This window comes from Orycteropus afer, unplaced genomic scaffold (assembly GCF_000298275.1).
Source record: "Orycteropus afer afer isolate SDZICR_OR568_19922 unplaced genomic scaffold, OryAfe1.0 scaffold00010, whole genome shotgun sequence".
Taxonomy (NCBI): Eukaryota; Metazoa; Chordata; class Mammalia; order Tubulidentata; family Orycteropodidae; genus Orycteropus; species Orycteropus afer.
The window spans coordinates 2,919,689-2,926,957 of NW_006921597.1; positions in this window are offsets into that span (position 1 = coordinate 2,919,689).

Consider the following 7,269-nt stretch of genomic DNA (forward strand, 5'->3'; position numbering starts at 1 on the left):
ACCCCTCTCTGGGTTTCTGAGGCAGTATCACTATGGAAATGGATTGCCCAATCTTCCTTCCGAGGAGTGGCTGGTGAGTTTGAACTGCCAGCCTCCTGGTTTACAGTTAAATGGCTTAGGCACTATGCCACCAGAACTTCAGAGTACATAAATTATATTTCAATGATGCTTTTTTTTTTTTTTAAGTGGGGACTTCTTGGTCACTATTAGAAAAAGACACCAGATTGTTTGGTTCAGTGCCCTAAAAAAAAAAAAAAAAAAGTTCCTGTAATGCATGAAGAAGCATTCTATGAGATTGGCTGAAGGGGATGGTAAGTGATAAAAGTTGCAGGTGGAGAAGGGCCAGGAGAAAAAGAGGACAGAATAAGGGATGGAGGAAGAAAGGTAAGAACTAGCCAAAGAGATGTACCTAGAAATGACAGCACAAATGATCTCAAGGTTAGCCAGATAGGAAAGGGAGAGGAAACGGAGGGGTGGAATCTGCAGGGTATCTTTACTGCAACTGCGTAGGAATGAGGGTAGGGTGGTGATAAGCAAAGCTTCACAGCAAATACTTAAGAGGAGAAAGACTTCACTGATTTGCTGAGTATATAATGCCATGTACATCATATGAGAATTATAGGTAAAAACATACAAACACTGTAACCAAGTGGAAAAAGAAATTATGACAACTGTTGCCAAGTTTGATTTATAATGGAATTCCGCAAATAACTAGAAAAGACAAAAGGTTAACCCTTTCTACAAACAAACTGTGGATTAACATTAGACAACTTTTTAGGAAACAGCTCCTTTGTCTCAGCAAAAGTCCAGGCATATGATTTCATCTGCCCAGGTCCTTGTATTTCAAGATGGGAGCTCTGGTAGCATAGTGGCTAAGGCACTTGACTGCTCACCAGATGGCTGGTGGTTCAAACCCATCAGCCACTCCTCGGAAGGAAGGTTGGGCAATACTGCCTCGGAAACCCAAGGAAGGGTCGACGGCACATAACAACAACATGTATTTTTCACTATGGTAATTTTTTACTTCCTAAAACTATTTTCCTTAAATTAGAGCTTTTTAGAGACACAATAAGTTTGAAATGTGCCCTTTTAGAAAATAAGAATGCAGGGTGATTTACAATAAATAGTTCAAGGCAACCCACTGTATCTAGGAACATCCCCCCCACACACACACACCCCATCCCCCAAAGGTTTTAAGCGTGCCAAGATATAAACCACACTATTATCAGCCTCCCCCTCATGTGTGTCACCCCTGCCCACTCAAAAGCCTGTCTCTTTTTGGCAGCCCTGTCATATAGGGGAAAAGAGACAGAGACAGAACAGCTGTGACCAGGGCTTACTCATCTGTACAGTGGGTAGGTGATAATAGTTATGATAATTAACATGTGCAAAGGGCTTTCAGTGCACAAGCCACTACTGTATATATGATTTTAATTTCATTTTACTTTTCATAGCAACCACTTTACACCCCACATGTCTCATCAAAACTGAGGTATTCATTGACTTGCTTGAGATCTCACTACTTTCTTTCTCAGGTATATAAACATATCTAAACATCTTTTAATTTCAAAAAATAAAATCTATTCTTTACTTGACATGCCCTCTAGCAAACTTACTCACTTGTTTTCACATTTAAGTTTTTTCAAAGAGTAGCTCACATTTCCTTGTCTCCCTATTTTCATACTAATCCTGTTAATTTTCCTTGTTTAAGCAATGCAATGTACTAAGTCAGGTCACAAGCTGAAAGACTGCAAGTGCGAGTACAGTGGCCAGCTCCTGCAGCTTGGATCAATGTAATTGGACACAACTTGAGGGCTTAATAGGAGGAAAGTCTTTGACAACTGAAGGAAGTGGGTAAACTCTGCAAGCACTTGAACTTGGGAAGATTGATGGGCTCCCCATTCTATGGCTACCTTCATCCTCCCTTCAGTGGAAGGAAGGAAGGAAAGAAAGAAAGAAGGGAGGGAGAGAAAAAGCCATTTTCAAACAAAGTTATCTGACTACAGATCTTTTTTTTTTCCCCCTTCTCTATTAGATCCCTGCCAACTCACTACTGTTGAGGTTTGCGAAAACAGAGGACACATTTTTACCACTTGCAGCTCTGGTGGTGTGACACACTCCAAGAAGGTCCTTATATTCCAGAATTGTGTCCTAACCTCCTATCACAGTGCCTACAATGCCTCCTTTTTAAATCATGAGTGATCTAGATCTTGGAAGATTTTCTGAGTTCAAAAGAGTGAAGAAGCTGAGTGTGACAGGAGGGGGTAAGATTGCTACAAGGGAAGGGGACAGGCCTCAAGACACACTTCATCCCCTTTAAAATCTCCCCCAGAATCAGTTCTGATCACATACAAGTTAGAGCAGTACAGTGCAAAGGGGCCAGTGAATAACTCAATAGTCTTGGGTACACAGTAAGTTCTCTTCCCTCCCAGCTGTACTGACAGTATTTCCTGTTCTGTTATCTGAAGTGTGAGGCTGGCACCCTGTGAAGAGGCAAGTGCCCACTTCCAGTAAAGCAAAGCAGCCTTTCCTCCAGACTGAGACAGTCACCTCCACTCTCTGTGCTCTGGCACTCCAGCTGCAAAAGCAGGGCCCAGTCTCACCTCCCCAGATTCTGAGGTAATGAGCCATCCTGAAGTTCTCTAATTCCAGAGTTTCCAAACTTAACCAAAAAACCAAACCCATTGTCAATTGAGTTGATTCCGATTCATGGCTACCCTATAGGACAGAGTAGACCTGCCTCATAGGGTGTCCAAGGCTGTTAATCTTTAGATAAGCAGACTGTCTCATCTTTCTCCCTCAGAGCAACCAGTAGGTTCAAATCACCAACCTTTTGGTTAGCAGTCAAATGCTTTAACCACTGCACCACCAAAGCTCCTTTTTCCAAACTTACCCATGTTTCAAATCTGGACTTGGTCACTAACATTTTTCCACTTTTCATTCCCTTTCCCAAAATCAGTCTGCTGAAGAATTAGCATCTCCTTTGATAGCAAAGGGAGCTCTGGGGCGTAGTGCCTAAGGCATCTGACTGCTAACCAGAAGGCTGGTGGTTCAAACCCACCAGCCACTCCTCAGCAGGAAGGTTGGGCAGTCTACTTCTGTAGTGATACTGCCTCAGAAACCCAAGGAGGGGTCACTATGAGTTGAATCTGACTCGATGGCAGTGAGTTGTTTGTTATTGTAATTGTGTCTCAAGGAACTTGACTTTAGCTGTTGTTGTGTGCTGTTAAATTGATTTTGACTTATAGCAATCCTATAGTAGACAGTGGGAGCTCTGGTGGCGTAGTGCCTAAGCCAATTAACTGCTAACCAGAAAGCTGGAGATTCAAACCCACCGGCCACTCCTTGGAAGGAAGGTTGGGCAATCTACTTCCGTAGTGATGTTGCCTTGGAAACCCAAGGAGGGGACGCTATGAGTCGGATCTGACTCGAAGGCAGTGAGTTTGTTTGGATAGTAGACAGTAGAACTGATCCACATGGTTTCCAAGGCAGCAATCTTTATGGGAGCCGACTTCCACGTCTTTTCTCCTGTGGAGCTGCGGGTGGGTTTGAACCCACGATCTTTTGGCGAGTAGCCAAGCACTTAACCACTGCGCCACTGGGGCTCCTTTTTCTTTAGTTACAAAATATAATCTTTGGCCACTACTAGAAGCAGCCTTTCAGAGATGTAGCAAAGGTGTTTTTAGGAAGCATGGGGACCCCATACAGAGAACTCCTCATAAATGCTCTCAGACCCAAGATCTTCATGTTCACTGAGCTGGTGGGTTTGATATGAACAGTCCACAGTCATTCATTTCAGGGACATTTCCCTCCAGTCTCTGCCTCTCTGGTGGCTTTTCTGACATCACTCACCTTCTGAGGTCAGTACCTGGTGACTCATGGCGACCCAGGAAGGCCAGATCAGGGGAAGTGGAAGACAGGCCATGCTGATGACTTATTAAACTCTGTGGCTTCTTACTCCTCCACAAGACTCCTCATCAGAGGGTGCGGCTTGGGTCATGCTGGGCACTCAGCAGCTTTGTGGTGGGTATCGGTTTGTGCTTCCTCTCCTTTGCTTTCGATTCTATGCTTTCCTGTTGCAGTCTGAGCAGTTCTACTTAACCGCAGCCCCACAGCAACTACCACTGCATGCAAACTGGGTCCATCAAGGGCCAAGTGTAGGGCAACCAGAGGGGCAGGGTTGAGAGGTAAGAAAAGAGAATGGTAGTGGCCAGCTGGAGATGAAGACAAAATTCCAAAGCTAGAATGGCATGATGAATAACAACCAAGAAAACATTCATGTATATTAAAAAAAAAAAATCCAGTTTACATTCAGCTATGGTAAAAGGCAATCCTGATTTAAGTTGATATTAGTTGAAGCACTTTTTTTTTCTTTTTAAAATTGTGCTTTAGGTGCAAATTTACAGAGCAGAATTTGTTTTACATTCAACAGTCGGTGTCTGTTTGGTTTCACTCCCCAATTACCATCCCCAACGCTAACCCACTCTCCTCCTCTCCCTTCCCAGTGGCCCCCCAACCCTGTGCCCTTCTTAGTTATGCACTCCTGTCTGTCTAGGTTTTCCACCATGCGAATGTTGCCCCTCTGGAGCCCCATGGCTGATTGCTCCAAGGGATGTATCTCTATAGATTAGGTGGGTGCATTGTCCTGGGTTGGGTGTTCTACATGTAAGTTTTACTGTTGGACTGAGAGCCAGCCCTTGGGATTGAGTTTTATCCCAGGCCCGAAGTGTATGCCAGGGCCATAGTCTTGAGGGTCCCACCAGATTCCATTAATTCTGGACATTATTGTGCTTTTGAATATTGTTCCATATTATTCCTCCCACTCTATCCAAAATCTCCAGTTTTGATCCCTTCCCAAGTGGTTGGCAGTGGTAGCGGGCACTATCTAGTTCTTCTGGTCTTGAGGTCCATCATGTCCCAGGGCTGATTGTTTCCCAATGCCCATGGTTTTCTTCACTCTTTCTTGCTTCCGACAATGGGAGACCAATTAGCTGCGTCTTAGATGGCTGCTCGAAAGATTTTTTTTTAAGATCTCAGTTGCTACTCACCAAAGTAGGTTGTGGAACAAGATTTTTATGTGCTTTGTTGTGCCAATTGAGTCTGGGGTCCCCAGTACTATGGTCCTGAGTCAGCAGATCCAGTGGATCTCTCTCCCATAGTGTCTGGCTGTCTGTGAGGGAGTGCTCTATGTCTGTGTGTTGTGAAGCACATTTTCATTAGAATGTATCTTTGGTATACTTTTTTTTAAAGAATCAGGAATATATAGGATGAGGTAGGGCTGATTCTGATTTTAATTTAAGAATTAATTAAAAATTAAGTACCCAAATTTGGTTTTGATTCAGTAATTTATTTTATTTTATTTTATTTTATCTTAAGGGCAATTTGGGGGCAAAATTTAGTCCAGATACATTTGAGGTCCTGGCATAGGAAACGGTATTTGTGAAGACCTTGAAGCAAGAGGCAGCAAGGTGTGTTTGAAAAGCTGCAAGTTCAGCATGAGTGGAGTCCAGACTGATGGCAGGTAGGCAGGTTCCTAATCATGAGGGCCTTATGGGCCATGTTAAGAAGTCTGTACTTTCTTAGGATAGTGGGAAACAACTGAAGGTTTTATTTATTTTAATTTTCTTATTGTGATATGGGTGTAAATTTACAAAGCAGATTAGTTTTACTCACAACAGTTCATGCACATTTGGTTTCATGCCCTGATTACAATTCCTAACCATAAAAAGCTCACCTCCCATCTCCTCCCTTCCCTGTCCCTTCTTATCTATGCATTCCTGTCTGTCCAGCTTTCCCTCTATGCAAATGCTGCCCTTCTGATGTCTCATGGCTGATTGATCTAGGGGACGTATCCCCCTGGAGTAGGTGTTCTGCTTGTAGGCCTTTCCACTGTTTGGCTGAGAGCTAATCCATGGAAGTGACTTGAGTTCCAGACCCAAAGGATAACCCGGGCCATAGTCTCTGGGGTTCCACCAGTCTCTATTTCACCAGGAATTCTGGTTATTTACAACTACTAAAGGATTTTAAACAAATGGGGTGAATTTTTCAGAATTGTATTTATAAAGAGCCTTCTGGTGGCTGGTGGAAAATGATTTTAGGGAAGAAGAATTGGAGGTTGGAAACTAGCAAAATGACTGCTGCAAAAATTCACACAGATGATGATCACCAAGGCCAGGTGGTGACAACGGGGATGGGAAAAAGTGGATAGATTCAACATACATTTAGGAAGCAGATTTGACTGGACTTGGTTATTGACTAAATGCAGAGGGTGAGCAAGAGAGAAATTAAGGATGGATCTTACGTTTCTGGCTAGAGTAACTAGGTGGATGGGGTGTGTGGTAGTTAAGGTTATGTGTCAACTTGGCTGGGCCTGGTTTTGAGTGGCTGGGCAGCTGGTTATAGTAGTTATTCCCCATGATGAGACTGGTAATCAGCTACTGGAGCAGCTGAGTGGCTGCCCTGGGGATGTGGTCTGCTTCCAGCGTATAAGGAGAAGCATTGAGAAAGATCTCTGCAGCTTTTAGCATACTTGGATCTTGCATGTAGCCGAGTCTTCATTCAGTAGCCTGTATGCCCTGCTGATCTTGGGACTGTCTCTGGATTTGACTGTTCCTTTTTACTTGCCAACCTTGGATTTGCCAGCCTCAGCAGCCAGAAGCTGCCTGAGTTAAGAAAAGCCTCCAGCTTCAGTGAGCCAGGAGCAAGAGGCAGAACTGAAGCCCAAGGTTGAGAGCCTTTCACCCAGTCAGACTTCTGGCTTCCTAAACTGTAAGATAATAAACTTGTTAAAAGCCACCCCTATATATGGTATTTTCTGTTTGAGCAGCACTAGAGGTAACCAAAACAGGGTGCCATATATTCAGATAGGAAAAACTGGAAGAGGAATAGGTTCTTCAAGGAGTGAATTAATATGGTTTCTGGACTGCCAATACAAGAGGTTCTAGAAGTCAGTTGAAAATATGAATCAAGTTTAGGGGAGGTAGAGACTTGGGTGCCATGGGCATAAAGATGTCAATTAAAGCCATGAAAGAAAATGAGATTTTTCACAGAGACTATGCACAGAAAAGGAAGGCTGACACAAGACAAAGTCCTGAAGAACACCAACACTTAAGGAGTTAGTAGAGGAAAAGGAGCTTGCAAAGGATACCGAGGACCCATGAAAAAGTCAGGAAGGAAATAATTGTGCATGGAAACCAAAGGAAGACAATGAGTATATCAAATATATAAAGGAGGATGTGGTCAAGTAAGATAAATACTGATGTATCCACT